This window comes from Gossypium hirsutum, chromosome A06, assembly GCF_007990345.1.
Source record: "Gossypium hirsutum isolate 1008001.06 chromosome A06, Gossypium_hirsutum_v2.1, whole genome shotgun sequence".
In the NCBI taxonomy this organism is placed as follows: domain Eukaryota; kingdom Viridiplantae; phylum Streptophyta; class Magnoliopsida; order Malvales; family Malvaceae; genus Gossypium; species Gossypium hirsutum.
The window spans coordinates 47,617,627-47,634,636 of record NC_053429.1 but is presented as its reverse complement, the minus strand read 5'-3'; positions in this window follow the sequence as shown (position 1 = coordinate 47,634,636).

The window sequence follows — 17,010 nt, the reverse complement described above, 5'->3', positions numbered from 1 at the left end:
AGGGAATCAAAAGCCACAAAATCCTCAAGGTTTTCAACAGCCACATTATCAACAAGAGAAGAAACCAAACCTTGAAGAGATGCTTTCTAAATTCATCTCGGTGTCAGAAACCCGTTTCCAAAATACCGAGACTGCACTTAAGAATCAACAAGCATCGATCCAAGGAATCGAAACTCAAATAGGCCAGCTATCCAAACTAATCTTCGAACGACCACAAGGTAGCTTACCAAGTAATACTGAACCTAATCCGAGGGAACACCTCAATGTAATTAATACTCAAAATAAGGAAGGATTCATTGCACCGGAGCCAGAATTAGAGCAAGACAACGGAATGAAAAAAGGTCGAGAAGAGGTAAACGACGATGATCCTAAATAGGTAAGTACGAATCATGAACCTCGTGTGCCATATCCTAAAGCGATGACGAAAGACAGAACAGAAGAACAATTCGGTAAGTTTGTCAAACTCTTAAAAAAATTACATATTAACTTACCCTTTATTGAAATTCTGTCGCAGATGCCCAACTCAGAAAAATTTTTAAAGGAACTTCTGAGCAATAAAAGAAAATTAGACGCTACATTGCATGTGGAACTCAATACAGTCTGCTCAGCTATTCTAAAGAATAAGCTACCTAACAAATTGAAAGATCCAGGGAGTTTTACAATTTCTTGCTTAATTGGTAGTTTATCTGTGAATAATGCTTTAGTTGATCTAGGGGCAAGTATAAATGTTATGCCGTATAAAATGTTTAAACGACTAGGTCTCAGTAAACCCAAACAGACTAGGATGAGCATACAATTGGCTGAGAAAATAGTTCGATTTCCTAAAGGTATTATTAAAGATGTTTAGATTTCCTAAAGGTATTATTAAAGATGTTCTCGTTAAAATTGATATATTTATTTACCCAGTAGACTTTGTCGTCTTAGGTATGGATGAGGATAACGAGGTACCTTTAATTTTAGAACGACCCTTTTTAGCAACTGCCAGAACCATTATTAATGTAGGCACAGGAGAGCTAACACTTCGTGCAGGAGACGACGCAGTAACACTCCAAGCACACAACTCAGTCAAAACCTCTAAGACTCAAGATAATGCTATGAAACTTGTCGATGACAAAACTAATATTCAATCGTTCTTGCAGGAACCTCCTCGAACCAAGACAACGGAGACAGTGCACTATTATCAAGTAGCAAACAAAGACACCCATGAGGAACGAAGGCTTCAAATAGAGGAGCTAGATGAATGGCGAGCACACAAACCGAGAACACATGATAAACTGAAACTACGCCAAAACAAGCCCGATATCTCTCCTAGTCAACTTAAGTTTGGCGATAAAGTCTTACTAGATGCTGCAGATCCCCACATTTTAACTACCACATCAAATGAGGAAATCCCTCTTACGATACTCAGTATTTTCCCATTTGGTACGGTTGAGGTAAGTCACCCCAAGTTCGGCACTTTTAAGGTAAACAATACTCGTCTCAAACCTTATTTTGTCAAGGCTAATAGCAGGAATGAGGAGTATGAACTCCTCAAACCACCATGATCATTCAATAGAGAGGTAAGTCAAGCTTAGACTATAAATAAGCGCTTCTCGGGAGGCAACCCGAGCACTAACATATTTTGATTTCTTTATTTTTAATTTCTAACACTTTGAATCATTAACTTAATCTTTGAATTGCAAAGTTTTTCAGCATACACGGCCAGGCACACGGGCGTGCCTAAAGTCGTGGCCAAACAGGGGAAGAGACACGGCCGTGCGATACGGTCGTATGGAAGCATGACATAATTTCCCCAAAACTCGGGGTGCGATAAATCCCCACGGTGGTGCGACATGGCCGTGGGTGAGCTTGATAGGAGACCACGAGCGTGGGGATGGAAAACCAGGGCATGCCAGGGACAAGGCTCGATTCTGTTTCTTCGACACGGGTGAGAGACACATCCGTGCCGTTCAGCTGTGTACAATAATACACGGGCGTGCTACCATAACACGGGCGTGGGAGAAGCGAACAAAGCTAGGCATGGCCGTGCGACATGGCCGTGTTCACCACACGCCTAAGACACACGGGCGTGGGATAGTAGCCGGGCACGACCTAACTTGCAAAATTTGAAAAACATGGGCTCACCCTCAAAGTACACAGGCGTGGCCCTAGGCCGTGTGAACCTCCCCTATATAAGCAAACCACAGTTCATCTTCTTCCCCTTTTCAAAACCCTAGCCGAAATCTACCCGTCCCCATTCCCTAATCCCTATTCTAGCCACCATTCCTTAGATTCTCACTTCCCCAACCCCCAAAACACCCTCAAATCCACTCCCCTTCCATTAATCCCCACTTTCCCTCTCTATTCCCTCAATTTTTCCTCCACATGGCTATATCCCCGCGTCACATGCCCGTGCTCGCCACCAACATGCCCGTGCACCGCCCTACAGTAGCCTTTGGTTCACTTTCTCAACCTTATTTTTCCAATTTGTGTTGCTACATTAGTATTCTACATGCTTTACATAGATATTGTTACTATTACAAATATGTTTTAGACAAGTTAGGAATTTGCTTTAGAATTTTCTATATTTGAATTGTTTAAGCTACTAAATAGCATATACTAGTTTTAAGCCTCTTGCTTAACTACTAATGTATCTTGGATTCTATCAATGAATTTTCAAGAACATTATGTCGTCATCGAAAGGCAAGAAGGCTGTAGTCCCATCCTCAAAGAGACGTAGGGGATCCGGTTCTTCCTCGGTACATGCTATAGCTAAAGTTTAGCACCCGTTCCTTGAATTTTCGAAAGCTTCGCAGGAGGAACTATTTCAGATACTATGCACACGACCCCTTACTATAGGTCGCTGCATTGACTGGGCTACCGTCGAGCAAGTTCAGCTAGCTGATGCCATCCGTACCCTCCTGTCCACAGACCCATGGGAGCGGTTCTTCGTTATTACCGAGCCCACTTATTTAGAGCTAACCTTAGAATTATGCTCTAGTTTTCATTTACAGGTGGTGATGACGAACAATGACGACCCAAGCACCATTCACTTCCGATTAGGCGGTCTAGTCCGCGTGATGAGTGTCCCAGAGTTTGGAGTCGCTCTGGGACTTTACACCGATGAGTTTATGGAGGAGAAAGACATGAATGCACTACCATGAAATATCCACATTTCTCCCTCCTTATGCTGGAAAGCTTTGGCACCACTCTCTTCCACCTACGACCCCAGCCGCTCGAAAGCCTCAGCTATCGCTCCTTCCTTACGCTATCTCTATGCCATATTGGCACACACATTGACTGGGAGAAGAGAGAGCACCGGCGTCGTCAACACCCACGACGCCTACTATTTATGGTGCATGGCGAATGCACACGTGACTGACTTGGCATACTTCATTGCTTTCACCATTCGCCATCAGACCGAGTGGCATAGGAAGGGAGTGATCTCCATCGGCCCCTACGTGACGCGCCTTGCCAAACACTTCAGTCTCCTCAACACCGTGGCCCAGTCATCAGCGCTTACACTGATAGGTCAGATGTCCCCATAGGGCATCACGACTATGTTACACATGAGGATGATCGAGCGCCGACGTGGGACTGATCCTCTTCAGTACCGTCTCTCTCATGCCATTGACAAGGAGGATCTTGAGGACATTCCTGATGATGTTCCCCCACAGCATGAGGAGCCTTCCACCGTGCCACCTAGGGAATGACCAGTTCATGCGGCTGCTTCATTGGCACACCTTTCCGACCGACTCGCCCACTTCGAGCAGTATTGCACTACACAGTTCGTGATGATTCACGAGCGAGATCGGCGAAGGGACCGACAGATGGACGATATGCAGGCCATGATGCAGCAGTTGTGCCAGTACTTTCACATTGCCACCCCAGCGCCACCACCTGAGGGCCCTACTGACGAGGATCGTTGAATCCTCCTATCTTTTTATTCTTATTTTATTTTATTTTATTTATTTTTATTTTTCTTCTTTTTTATTTTTATTTTCATTTCAATTTTATTATTTTAATTTGAAATACATATCTATATTAGTAATTTTTTTTTCATTTTCTGGTATTTCTAACAAGTAATCCTACTACGCTCTCTTCCACACCAACTCTTAATAAGCTCTTCATGATTCTACAGACCTCCAAGCAAAGCTGCTAGGAATATTTTACGGAATGAGGAAACAAATGGGAAATAATACCTCACGAGTGCTATGTTCAACGACACAATTTCTTCATCTAGCCAAGAACAATGGCAGCTACTACTTTCCCCAAACACTCCAGCCTCAGAATCAAGCTCCGCATCCATATAACAGGGAGTTTCACCTCCTTTCCTCTTATGATTTTCTTTATTTTGAATAATCTATCTTTGTACATTTAGGGAAATGTACATCTTAAGTGTGGGGGGTGAACATGAAACCTAACTTTTTGCATTATTCTCAAATCCCTAAATTTGGTCTTGTGCTTAAGTGATTTTCTCATAATATTGATAGAATGAATTCTGATTGATCTATAATTATTGTTGATATGTCGTGAATTAGACCAAGGGAATTATGCATGATTATTTGATTATAGGACCTTAAAGAATCGGGCATGATAAGTTGATATTTTGAGAAATAAAATTTTTTAGACTATTTTTCCTAAATTAAGGTATTATCTTGAAATCTTAAGTATACAGGAATGACATCAAAAACCCAAATTTTTGGTGAGATTTTTGAGCCTTTTGAGCATATAGCTTTCTTTCTTGCTTACTTCTTTTGTGGTTTGAGTGTGTCAACATTGAGCTGTTATTCTAGAACTTGCTTCGATTATACATGTCGAGATCACACGTACGATTTGATACACTGAGATGATAAAGGCACTTAGGATTAAACCCATTTACTCCATAAAAAGCCTTCCCACATAATTAAACCCTTAGTGAACCCCCTTTGAGCCTACTAACCTTTTTTATTGATTAACCTTCGTCATTAACCCATTAACCTATTATTGTTGAAATCCTCTTACTTAATTTACTTTTTTTTATCGAGATTAAATTTAATACTGTTACCTCACTATGTTCACCATTTTTTGTTACTGAATCATGAAGTATGATTTCTATATTGTATTGACTTGATTTGTTCTTAAAAAAAACTCAGTATTATTATTGTAATTCTCAGCAAGCTAAAGTTGTCAAGAACTCATGTAAAATAGTTCTAGATATTTGTTTGTGGTTCAGTAATTAAGTTTTTGATAGTGGGGTAATATATTGAAATTATCTCGATTCTAACCTTTGTCTCTTCAGCTTGTATCCTTACCTGTAACCTAAACCCCGTTACAACCATGTAAAGACCTTTTGATTAATGTATCATATCATTTACACGTGGTGGAAATTTGATTTTCATTCAAGCCTATGGTAATAACTTTTCATGTTAGACAATCGAGTGCTTAATCTTGAACCTTAAACACTTTAAGTGATTTGAGTGAATCTTTAGTGAGGATGTCATCTCCTGTATATTTAGGACTAAAGTTAATTATTTAGAGGAAGGAGACTACCTATGATTTTATTATCAAAATATTCGATTTAGATTGTTTGAGGCTTTTAATGCCCCTATAGTTTAATTCTCACTATATGATTTTCTGTGGAATAACTTGTAACATTATCAGTAATGATTATGTGATTAAGAGGAATGAACTCTAGTAGTAAATGAGAGTTTTGCTTGAGGACAAGCAAATGCTTAAGTGTGGGGGTATTTGATAAACGCCAAATTATACATAGTTTTACTCCAAATACTTAGCATATTTATAGATGTTTACTACTAGATTTGTGGATTTTGGTGCTCTTAATCCGGTTATTTCATGTTTTGTACTCAGGAGAGCACCAAGAGTCAAAAGGAGCCAAAAATGAGCTAAAAAGAGACAAAACGGACCAAATCAAGAAGTTCACCCGGCCTAAGCCTTGCCACACGGGCTGCTCACACGCCCGCGTCTTTCGAGGGTGTCAACCAAGGCTCTCACGATTCACACGGCCTGGCCATTGACCTACATGGCTGTGTGTAATTTAACTAATCAAACACGGCCTGGAAAACATGTCACACGACCGTGGCACATGGGCGTGTTCCTTTTTCAAAGAGTTGTATTTTACACGGAAAAGGGTACTTAGGGAGGAAGAAAGCTAATCTAAAGCCTACATAAACATCCTAAGTGTGACCTAATAAAGGGGGCTCTTTTAGAACTTTTCTGGAGTACAGAACCACACGCCAGGAATTACTTGAAGGAAGCCAGACGATTCATCCCAAAAGCTAGAGCTACTCCAAGACTGAAGATCTCTCTCAGAATTCCTTCAGGGGTTTTAGAGTTTTCTTCATGTTTTGTTATTTTTATACTTTTGAGATGTACTATTATTTTATTATGAACTAAACCCCTTAGATACCTAAGGGGGATAAAACCTATGATGGATCTTGTTATTATTATCTGAACTGTATGATAAATACTTTATTTGTTCTTAATTGTGTGTTCTTAATGCTTGAGTTAATATTCCGGGTATTAATTCATGATTTTATGTGCTTATGCAGAGGAGGAATAGACCCTACCTAAGAGTAGATTTGGCATAATTAAGCGGAGTTGATCGAACACCTAGAAATAGGGTTATGAGATTTTTCCAGATTAGGGTGAAACCTAATTGGGAGTCCATGAGTGATTTACTGCTTCCCTAGGGGTTTTAATTAAGAAAGAAATTTCGATTAATTCAACTGAGGGTTAGACATTATTAGTCTCGAAAGGGATAATAACATAGGTTAGGGAATCTCACGGATCAAGTCAAGTGAATAAATCGTCTAGTTCAGAGTCAGATAACAAGTGAAATCTAGGTGGATTCCTCCTTGGGTGTCGTCTTTATCAATTGCTTTTCTTCAAGTCTTTTTCCAAATTTTCTCTTTGTTTTAATTAAATTAGTTAATTAGTTTAGATAATTAGTTTAATAAACAAACCCTTTTATTCATAGGCTAGATAATAAAAAGATAGTTATTACTAGTACTTTTGGTTCCCTTGGGTACGATATCCCGGTCTTGCCATTACTATACTATTGTTCGATAGGTGCGCTTACCTTTTCGTCATGATAATAGTTAGTCTAGGTTTGATCTTCATTATAAATATTTATTACTTGTTACGAATCACGCGATCAATTGACTTGGAATTACTTTCTTGAGGTTTTTAAGAGGTAGCTTTTAGGTGAGCAATATATGGAGGCTCGTAATTTGGTCAGGGAGATTTGTCAATGCCTAATTATAAGGCTGAGTTCGTACAACTTAATCAGTACACTACTGAGATGGTTCCTTATGAGAGGGATCATTGTAAGAGGTTTCGTTTTGGGCTTAATCGTGAGATTCAGGTTTATTTAGTAGCACAAAATGTAGAGATGTTTGATGAGTTAGTTGAGAAATCCAAAGTAGTTGAGGAGACTTTGGCTAAAGTTCCACGTTCTGTGGTAACCGAATTGGGCAAGAGGACTTCCGATGGTGTATTTGATCGACCGCATAAGAAAATGTGTTATACTCAAAGTTCTAATAGGAGTGCATGATACGAGTTTCGACCAAGTGAGTCTAAGTAGCAAAGTAATGTAGTGGTTAGTGACAGTGGTTCGACGAGTGGTTCTAAATAGTCGTTTTGTATGCATAGTGAGTGTAGGATTTCTGGTGAGTGTCGTAAGTTGGTAGATGGTTGTTTTAAATGTGGTTCGAAGAAACATTTTCTAAGGGATTGCTCAAATAGAGCAGAGGTTTCACAGACTTAGAGTTTGACACTTGTTTCTACGCCTACTAGAAGCTGTGGTCATGGTGGAAGTAATGGGAGTCTGGTTGGGCAGCGAATTGTTGCTCATACTATTGCTACACTGGTTTAGTCTAGAGGTTCAGCTTAAGTTTATGCTATTACAGAACCACGGTATCAAGATTCAAACGTTGACATTAAGGGTATTCTTTCCTTGTAATCATTTCTTTTATCCCCATTGATAGATTTAGGTTCTATGCCTTCGTAAATTTTAAGTGAATTAGCTAATAAGTGAAGAATCCCGATAAAGACTAGAGAATTAGGAAAATTGGTTATGAGTTCTTTAGACAATAGTGTCATAGTGAATAGAGGAAACTGTTAGCAAAGTTGTTGTAGAATAAGTTCACGGTAGTGAATAGAATCACTAAGAAAAGTAGTAGAAAGTTAGCGAGAATAAGAATTAGAGTGCACAGCAAAAGTGTGATGGTTAGTTTAAAGTTAGAAATAGCATATTTTGTGAATACGCAAGTGGCGTGTTAATAGGAAATTTTAAGGACGAAATTCTTTGTAACACCCCTTACTCGTATTCAACGCCAGAATAGGGTACGAGGCATTGCCGGACTTAAACACAAGCAAACATACATTTTCGAGCCATAATTTTTTGTCCAAATTAAAAATTTTTGAATTTCATCATAAAGTCCCTAATACGAGCCTACGAGGCACAAAACATGCTTTGGAAATGGTTCCGGACTAAACTGAGAACTTTAAAAAATTTTACAACACTTAAAAAATTTTTATTAAACAGGGGTCAGACGCCCGTGTGGGTAGGCCATTTGGTCACACACGTTTGTATCCCTAACCAGTGTAACTCTCTGATTGTCACCCAAGAACAAATTGAAATCACACGGCGAAGGCACATACCTGTGTGCTAGCCCATGTGGAAAATTAAATTTTTACAAAATAAGTGCAGACTTCACACGGCCAGGGCACACGTCCGTGTTCGAGGCCGTGTCATCCACACGGCTAAGACACACGCCTGTGTGCTTAATTCTGAGCATTCTGTTTCTCAAATTTAAGGTGTAGGGGACACACGGCTTAAACACATGCTCGCAGGGCAAGCTGTGTGTCACACACGGCCTAGACACACTCTCGTGTGCCTACCCGTGTGGACAAAAATAAGGCTATTTACCAAGCCATTTTGCCACCCTTTATGACACACACCTACACAACACAACATAGCACCAATCCAAACATTTACATACAACCAAATCAGCCACAACCAAGACATCAGCACATTATTCACATGCTACCATGTATCATGCACATACATCAAATACTTATCAACTCAATCAAGTAAACTCCCACATCTACGAAAAACATCATCATATAAATTGATTATACCAATAGTAACCAATTTCAAATGGCCTTATACAAAATGAGCTTTTAACCAATATAAGCCAACACATTTGGCCAAATCAATTATGACACATAACAAAATGACCAAGTCCCTTATACATGTCATAACTCAAAATATTGAAATCATTGGTACCAAAATAATTGTTGATAGTGTGAGTGGATCTACGAGGATCTCCGATCCTCGAGCTAGCTTGGTGACACTACAAGACAATGGAAAGGAAGGGGAGTAAGCTATATAGCTTAGTAAGTTCCTATGCAAATAATAAGCATCATAACCACACATTTAACATACAATTAACATAATGAAAATTGACATGAATATTATTAAGATCTTATAATCATAGCTTACCCAATCACAACCTTACCAAGGGTTCAACACATATCGAGCTCATTACGTTTGAGTTTTACTTACATATCTGTAACAACTCGCAACATAACCATAGTCTTTCAAAACTTTGACATTCCCATTGAACACTCGAAATATTAACGGATACTCAGAAATCTTGCACATAAGTGCCATATATGTAGCTAAAGCTACCTCATATCTAATAAAACATATAGGTTCATTTTTTAGCTACACAGTGCTGCTCACACAAGCTGTCAGGTATCTTCAACATATGCCGACATACCCAACCACTGGTAGGACGTACAAGACCAGCACCCGGATCACATAAACATATAGGTTCCTAGTGACATGTCACTCATATCCTATTCTATTCCTAAGGCTCAGCCGAGAATTCTCGCTTGTCGAAACTTTGTCGAATACATCCAAAGAGTAAATCACAATTCATATAATATTAAAACATTTAAAACATAAATATAACAATGCATTATTTACATACGAACTTACCTCGGTACAAAAATAGTAGGAATGAGACCTATTCGTCAAACACCTTGTTTTTCCCCCGATCTAGGTCCGAACCTCATTTTTCTTGATCTATAATAATAAATTTAGCTTATTTAATACTCACATTATTCAATTCAGTCCAAAAAAATCATATTATGGAAAAATTATATTTTTCCCTTAATGTTTCACATTTTTACAATTTAGTCCCTAGACTCGTAAAATGAAATGTATTCAATTTCTTCAAAACCCAAGCCTAGCCAAACCATTTTCACACTCATACCAGCCCACATTATTCATTGAATCACACTTTTACTACTCATTTTTGTAACCTTTACAAATAAGTCCTTTTTAAGATTTTCATCAAAAAATCACCTAGTAAAACTTGTCTATCTAACACCAAACATGCATTTTCTACTATTAGACATCAAAATACACAAATATCTAACATGGGAAAAAATTTAAACTTCATCTTTCTTTCAAATTAGTCCTTGAATAAGCTAGATTAGGTTGCAAGGATCTCAAAAACATGAAAATCATTAAAAACGGGGTTAGAAAGGACTTACAATCGAGCTTTGAAGATGAACAAACCCTAGCTATGTCCACTCTTGAGAATTTCGGCCATCGGGTAGAATTTGAGCAAAAATTGGCTTTTATTTTGCTTATTTATTCATTTAATTACCAAATGACCAAAATGCCCTTTTCTTAAAACACTAAAATTTCTCTTACTCCATGTCCATTTTTGTCCACCAACTTAAGTAATGGTCTAATTACCATCTAAGGACCTCTAATTTAAAATTTCATAGCAATTAGACATCTCTACTTTATAGAACTCAAGTTTCCCATTTTTTGCAATTTAGTCGTTTTTGCTAAATTAAGTGCTCAAATGTCAAAATTTTCGAATGAAATTTTCACAGAATCATTCCATAAAACTTAGACCATAAAAATATAAGAAAAATAAATTTCTCTACGTCGAATTTGTGGTCCCAAAACTATTGTTCCGACTAGACCCAAAATCGGGCTGTTACATTCTTTTTAAAGGCGGATATTTGTAACACTCCAAAATAGATTAATTTATAAACATGACTAACCATGTGTTCAATATAACCATGTGATCAACTAACATATATGCATATTTGCACCAAAACTTTCCATGTAGATTAATTATCAAAACAGGCCATTTGATACCAATTATACCACTTAATCACTAGCATCAAATGGTCATATAATTCACTTATTACTTGTACACTAAAAACACCAAATAATCCATTCAAACAAGCACCAATTCACAAAAATTCTATCAAGCTTCAAATCTTATACAAAATGCATATTCAAACCACCATTTTACCTTTCATCATTTTATCATATCAAGCCATACATCAACGTGATAAAGCTACCTATATACATACCAAAATATACCAAGGCACAAACCAAATCATGTGGCGACAATCACAATAACACATATAGGACAATATTAGTAAAAATAACCTATACATGCAATTATAACCAAATTAAACAACTGAAAGTACTGAAAGAGTAGATGGATAATGTGATATAGCTTCGACAAGCTGCTAACCTGAACGAGCTCCCAGTTCACTATCAAACACAAAAAATACATAAAGCAAGAATTTAAGCTTAGTAAGTTTGTATAACATTGAATTTAACTTACCATTTAGTCACAATTTAGGTAAGTAAACATAGCATATTCCCAATTTGGCCAAATGCCTAAGCACATATTCACCAACATGTTAGCCATGTAAAACACATATAATAGCCAACAAACATGGATGAACATAATAATTAAGCAAGTTTCATATTCATGTATCATTCATTTCATGTTTCAATATATCATATAATATCATTTCCATATGTTTCATCTACATACCTGTAATAGTTCGTATCGAACTAATATCATCTCGTCACAGAACATTACCCGTTGAACCATTTAGAATATCGTTGATACTCGGATATCTCACACATAATGTGCTAAATTGTAATCCGTCCATTCCTGTACATGTATGCTCATACGAGCTATGAATCGGTATGCTCTCACAAGCTATAAATTGGTAAGCTCATAGAGCTGAGAATCGGTAAGCTCTCAATAGCTACAAATTGATAAGCTCATACGAGTTGAGAATCGGTAACCTTAATGACACGTCATTGTATCCTACGAATTCCTAAGGTTCAAACGGGGTTCAGCTATCGCCGTACGTCGTCGGAGATGCACTTGTATTTATACATGTCAATTATACAAATCACATACATATAATTCAATTAAAACATATAAATACTCAATTTAATTACACGAACTTACCTCAACGAGTATACGTAGATACGGAGGCAATTAATCTGAGATTTTCTCTTTGCCTCGATCTAACTCTGTACAAGGTCTGACTAGATCTATACGAGTAAATTTAACCCAATTCAATATATTTCATATTCAATTTAGTCCAGCACATTTTTTGGTAAAATTATCATTTTACCCCTATAATTTTTATTTCTTTGCAATTTAGTCCCTAGGCTCGAAAAATGAAATTCATGCAATTTTTCCCCTACCCAAGCCTAGCCAATTTCTATACATGATTATAGCAGTCTATATATTTCACAAATTCATAAATTTTACCATGAATTTATCACATTTTTCAATTTAGCCCCTAATTGATAATTTCATCAAAAATTCATTTACAAAAGTTGTTTATCTAACAACAACAATTCATTTTCTAACATCAAACTTCAAAACTCAAGCATGTTCATCAGTGGTAAAACCCTAACAGTTTAATAGTTTCAAGAATTAGTCCCCGGGCTAGCTAGATTAAGCTACAACGATCCCGAAAACATAGAAATCATTAAAAACGAATTAAAAATACATACCTAATTGAAGGAATTAGGGTTTCCGAATGTTAAACACCAAAAATGGCTTCCTTTTGAGTTAAGTTTCGGTTGTGAAATGATAATGGAAGATGATGATAATTTGGTTTTATTTTAATTAACCTTTTATTTACAAATTTCCAAAATTAACCTTAAAAATGCTCATCCACTATCATGATTAATAGGCTAATTACCATATAAGGACCTTCACTTGAAATTCCTATAGCTATTTAATACCATTAGCTATTACAACTCAACTTTTGTACTTTACGAGAATTAGTCTTTTTTTATCAAATTAAGCATGTAAACGGTAAAATTTCTTAAGCAAATTTTTATACAGTAATACTATCATTATGTAGACCATAAAATAATAATAAAATTCATTTTCCAACTTTGGATTTGTGGTTTCAAAACCACTATTTTGATTTCATTAAAAGCAGGCTATTACAAATCTCCCTCTAAAGGGATTTTCGTCCCCAAAAATCTTACCAGAAAAGAGGTTCAGATATTGTTTTCTCATAGCTTCCAAGGGTTCTCAAGTGGCTTCTTTTATTCCGTGTCACTGCCAAAGAACTTTTAATAAAGCTATGTTCTTATATCTCAATTCTTTTATCTCTCGTGCCAGAATTCTGATCTGTTCTTCACTGTACGACATATCAAGCAGAATCTCGACATCCGTCGAGGAAATAATATGTGAAGGATCAAATCGATACCGTCATAACATAGACAAATAATATGTTAAGGATCAAATCGATACCGTCGTAACATAGACATGTGAAAAAAATTATGAAACTTTTCTAGTTCTGACGGTAAAACTAATCGGTATGCGACAGGTCCGATTCTTTCAGTAATCTCGTACGGCCTGATAAATCGAGGACTCAGCTTTCCTTTGTGACCAAACTGAAGAAATTTCTTCCAGGGCAAAAATTTCAAGAATATCTATCGCCAACTTGGAACTCTATGTCTTTACATTTAAGATCCGTATATGATTTCTGAAGATCTGAAGCTACTTTCAAATTATCTCAGACCACTTTTACTTTTTCTTCAGTCTCACAAATCAAATCAACTCCGTGTATCTTTTTCTCACTGAGCTCAGTCCAATATAATGGAGTTCGACATCTACAACCATATAGAGCCTCATACGGTGCCATCTTTATGCTTCATTGAAAATTTTTGTTATACGTGAATTCAACCAACGGTAAATATTTTTCCCAGTTGCCTTCAAACTCTAATACACAACAATGAAGCATATCCTCAAGAATCTGAATCACATGTTCAGATTGACCATTAGTCTAAGGGTGAAACTATAACACCCCTCACCCGTATTCGATGCTAGGATAGGATTCGCGGTGCTACCTGCCTTAAACTCAACGAATTGAATAAAATTGGACCGTGAAATCTCAAACAATTTAAAAACTTCTCTTTTCACAATCAATCTATCTCGTATACAGGCTTATGAGGCCCAAAACATAGATCCGGGGTGATTCAGAACCCAACCGGGACCTTATGAAAAACTTAAAAAATTTCATGCATCAAGGCTCCACACGCCCGTGTGGGTATAGAACACACGACCGCGTGCTAGGGACACGCCCATGTCCTAAACTCGTGTCTAAAAACCTGGGCATTCTGCCAAATATACACGGCCCAAGCACACACCCGTGCCCTATAAGCATGTCCTTCATACGGCCAAGACACACGGCCGTGTCTCTTGCCCGTGTACCACTAGCATGCACACTGACTTTATGACACGGCATGGGCACACACCCGTGTGGCCTGCCCGTGTACTAAAATGTCTTTAAAATTTTAAGTGTAGGGGACACACGGCCATGACACACACCCATGGGTGTGAGCCGTGTGTCACACATGGCCTAGACACACGCCCGTGTGTCTTACCCGTGTGGACAAACTAGGCTATTTCCCAAGCCATTTTGTCACCGATCTTGCACAACCTACACAAGATCATGTCAATATACAAATTTCATCACAATGGACACCAAATTATCCATAGAAAGAACGTTATATGCATTTATCAAAATGAATAATAGCCATTATTCTAGACTTAATACAAAACGAAGGGCTTTTGACTTGAGCCAAAATACATGAATGATTCTCTTAATACAACATCCTAGTTTAGCCCTATACATGCCACCTTCAAAAATATAAATCAAACTATACCAAGCTGCGGCTAATAGTGTGATCGATATCTCTGACTTTATGGGATCCTTAGGCTAGCCTGGCTGTACTAAAATAAGAGGGAAAAGAAAGGGGGTAAGCATAAAGCTTAGTAAGTTGCATATAAATAAATATACAACAACAATCTCACCATTTACCATCATGCTTATAGCTCCAAGGTAACCATAACTTAACTTACTCATTATCATCTACTCGAGACTCATTTTCTAAATTAAGTTCGTTACTCACGCTTATCATATAGGTACCTGTAACACTCATAACATGATCATCCTTTCTTTATCAAATTGAACTATAACTTTCACCACTGAACCGTTTGGAATACTACTAGATATTCTATGAACCTTCAACATGGGAAATATTGCCGATGCCATGTCCCAGACATGGTCTTACACTGGCTCTCATATATGCGTGCCGATGCATGTCCCAGACATGTCTTACACTAGCACAACTCTTAGCCGATGTGTGTCCCAGACAGGTCATACACTGGCTATCTCTGTTGAGGTCGATGCATGTCCCAAACATGTCTTACTCTGGCACTCATCTCTGTGCCGATGCCATGTCCCAGACATGGTCTTACACTGGCTCTCATTTATGCATGCTGATGCATGTCCCAGACATGTCTTACACTAGTACAAATCTTAGCTGATCCGTGTCCCAGACAAGTCTTACACTGGCACACAAATCACCCAATGTCTTGGCACGAATATCCAATTCATATCCTAAGGTTTCAACGGGGTATTTCTACTATCTCAAATCTTACAAGGCATTCTCAATTTATAACTTAACAACTCATACAATATCAATTTAATGACAATATGAATACAAGTATTAACAGTGTAGTTTTATTATTTACATACAACTTACCTCGGATTGCAAAAGGTGCTTAACTAGACGGCTTAATCGGATTGCTTGGCTTTGCCTCGATCTAGGCTTGGTCTTGGAAAATCTTGATCTATATTAACAATATACATCCTTTTAGTCACTAAACACAATTAAGCATTCATAAATTCACAACTTTGGTAAAACGACCATTTTGCCCCTAGGCCTTGGCAAAATGACCATTTTACCCCTATGCCCGAAAATCAATTTTTATTAAATTTCTTCGTATTTCAAGCCTAGCTAAACTCTTTTTACTACTAGAGAAATCCCAAATTCTCACTATTTCACACACTAACCACCTATTTTGCAACCTATGCAAAATAGTCCTTTTAAGTGTTTTCATGCTAACACCTTTCACAAAAGTTGTTTATAACACAACTAGGACTCATATTCTTCCATAAAAACTCAGAAAGCATCACAGATCCTTTCATGGAAACTTCCTAAACTTTCAATCATTATGCAAAATAGACCCTTCATTTGAAAGCCCATGAAACAAGCATACTAAAAATGTAAAAATCATCAAGAAAATCATCAAGATCACATATATTATGAGAGGAATAAGTTGCTGTAAGTTTTCAGCTTTCAAAACTCCATTTTTGCTGATATTTTCTGTGGAGAAAGAATATGAAGAAGAAGGAAATGATAGCTAGGTTTTTCAGCATTATTTTATCACCAAATCATGACATCATCCACCTAATACTTTGACTATTTGTTTAAAATCTATCACATGGCCGGCCAACACTATTAAAAGGGTGTAATTGCCCTTTAAAAGCCCTCAATTTTGATTCTCTAGCTATTTAACATATTTAGGTACTAAAATGTAACTTTTTCCTTTTATGCAATTTAGTCTTTTTTCGCAATCAGGCTTGAAAACATTAAAATTAACTCACCAAAATTTTCATGCACTAATAATATCGTACTATAACCTCATAGATAAATAAATAATAAAAATAAAAAAAATAATTTTTTTATTTTCGGATCAGTGGTCCCGAGACTACTGTTCCGACTAGGCCCTAAATCGGGTTATAACAGAAACACAGTGCTAAAATAAAACAGCATACCAAGAGCTTTTTGTAACTTTCTCCAAA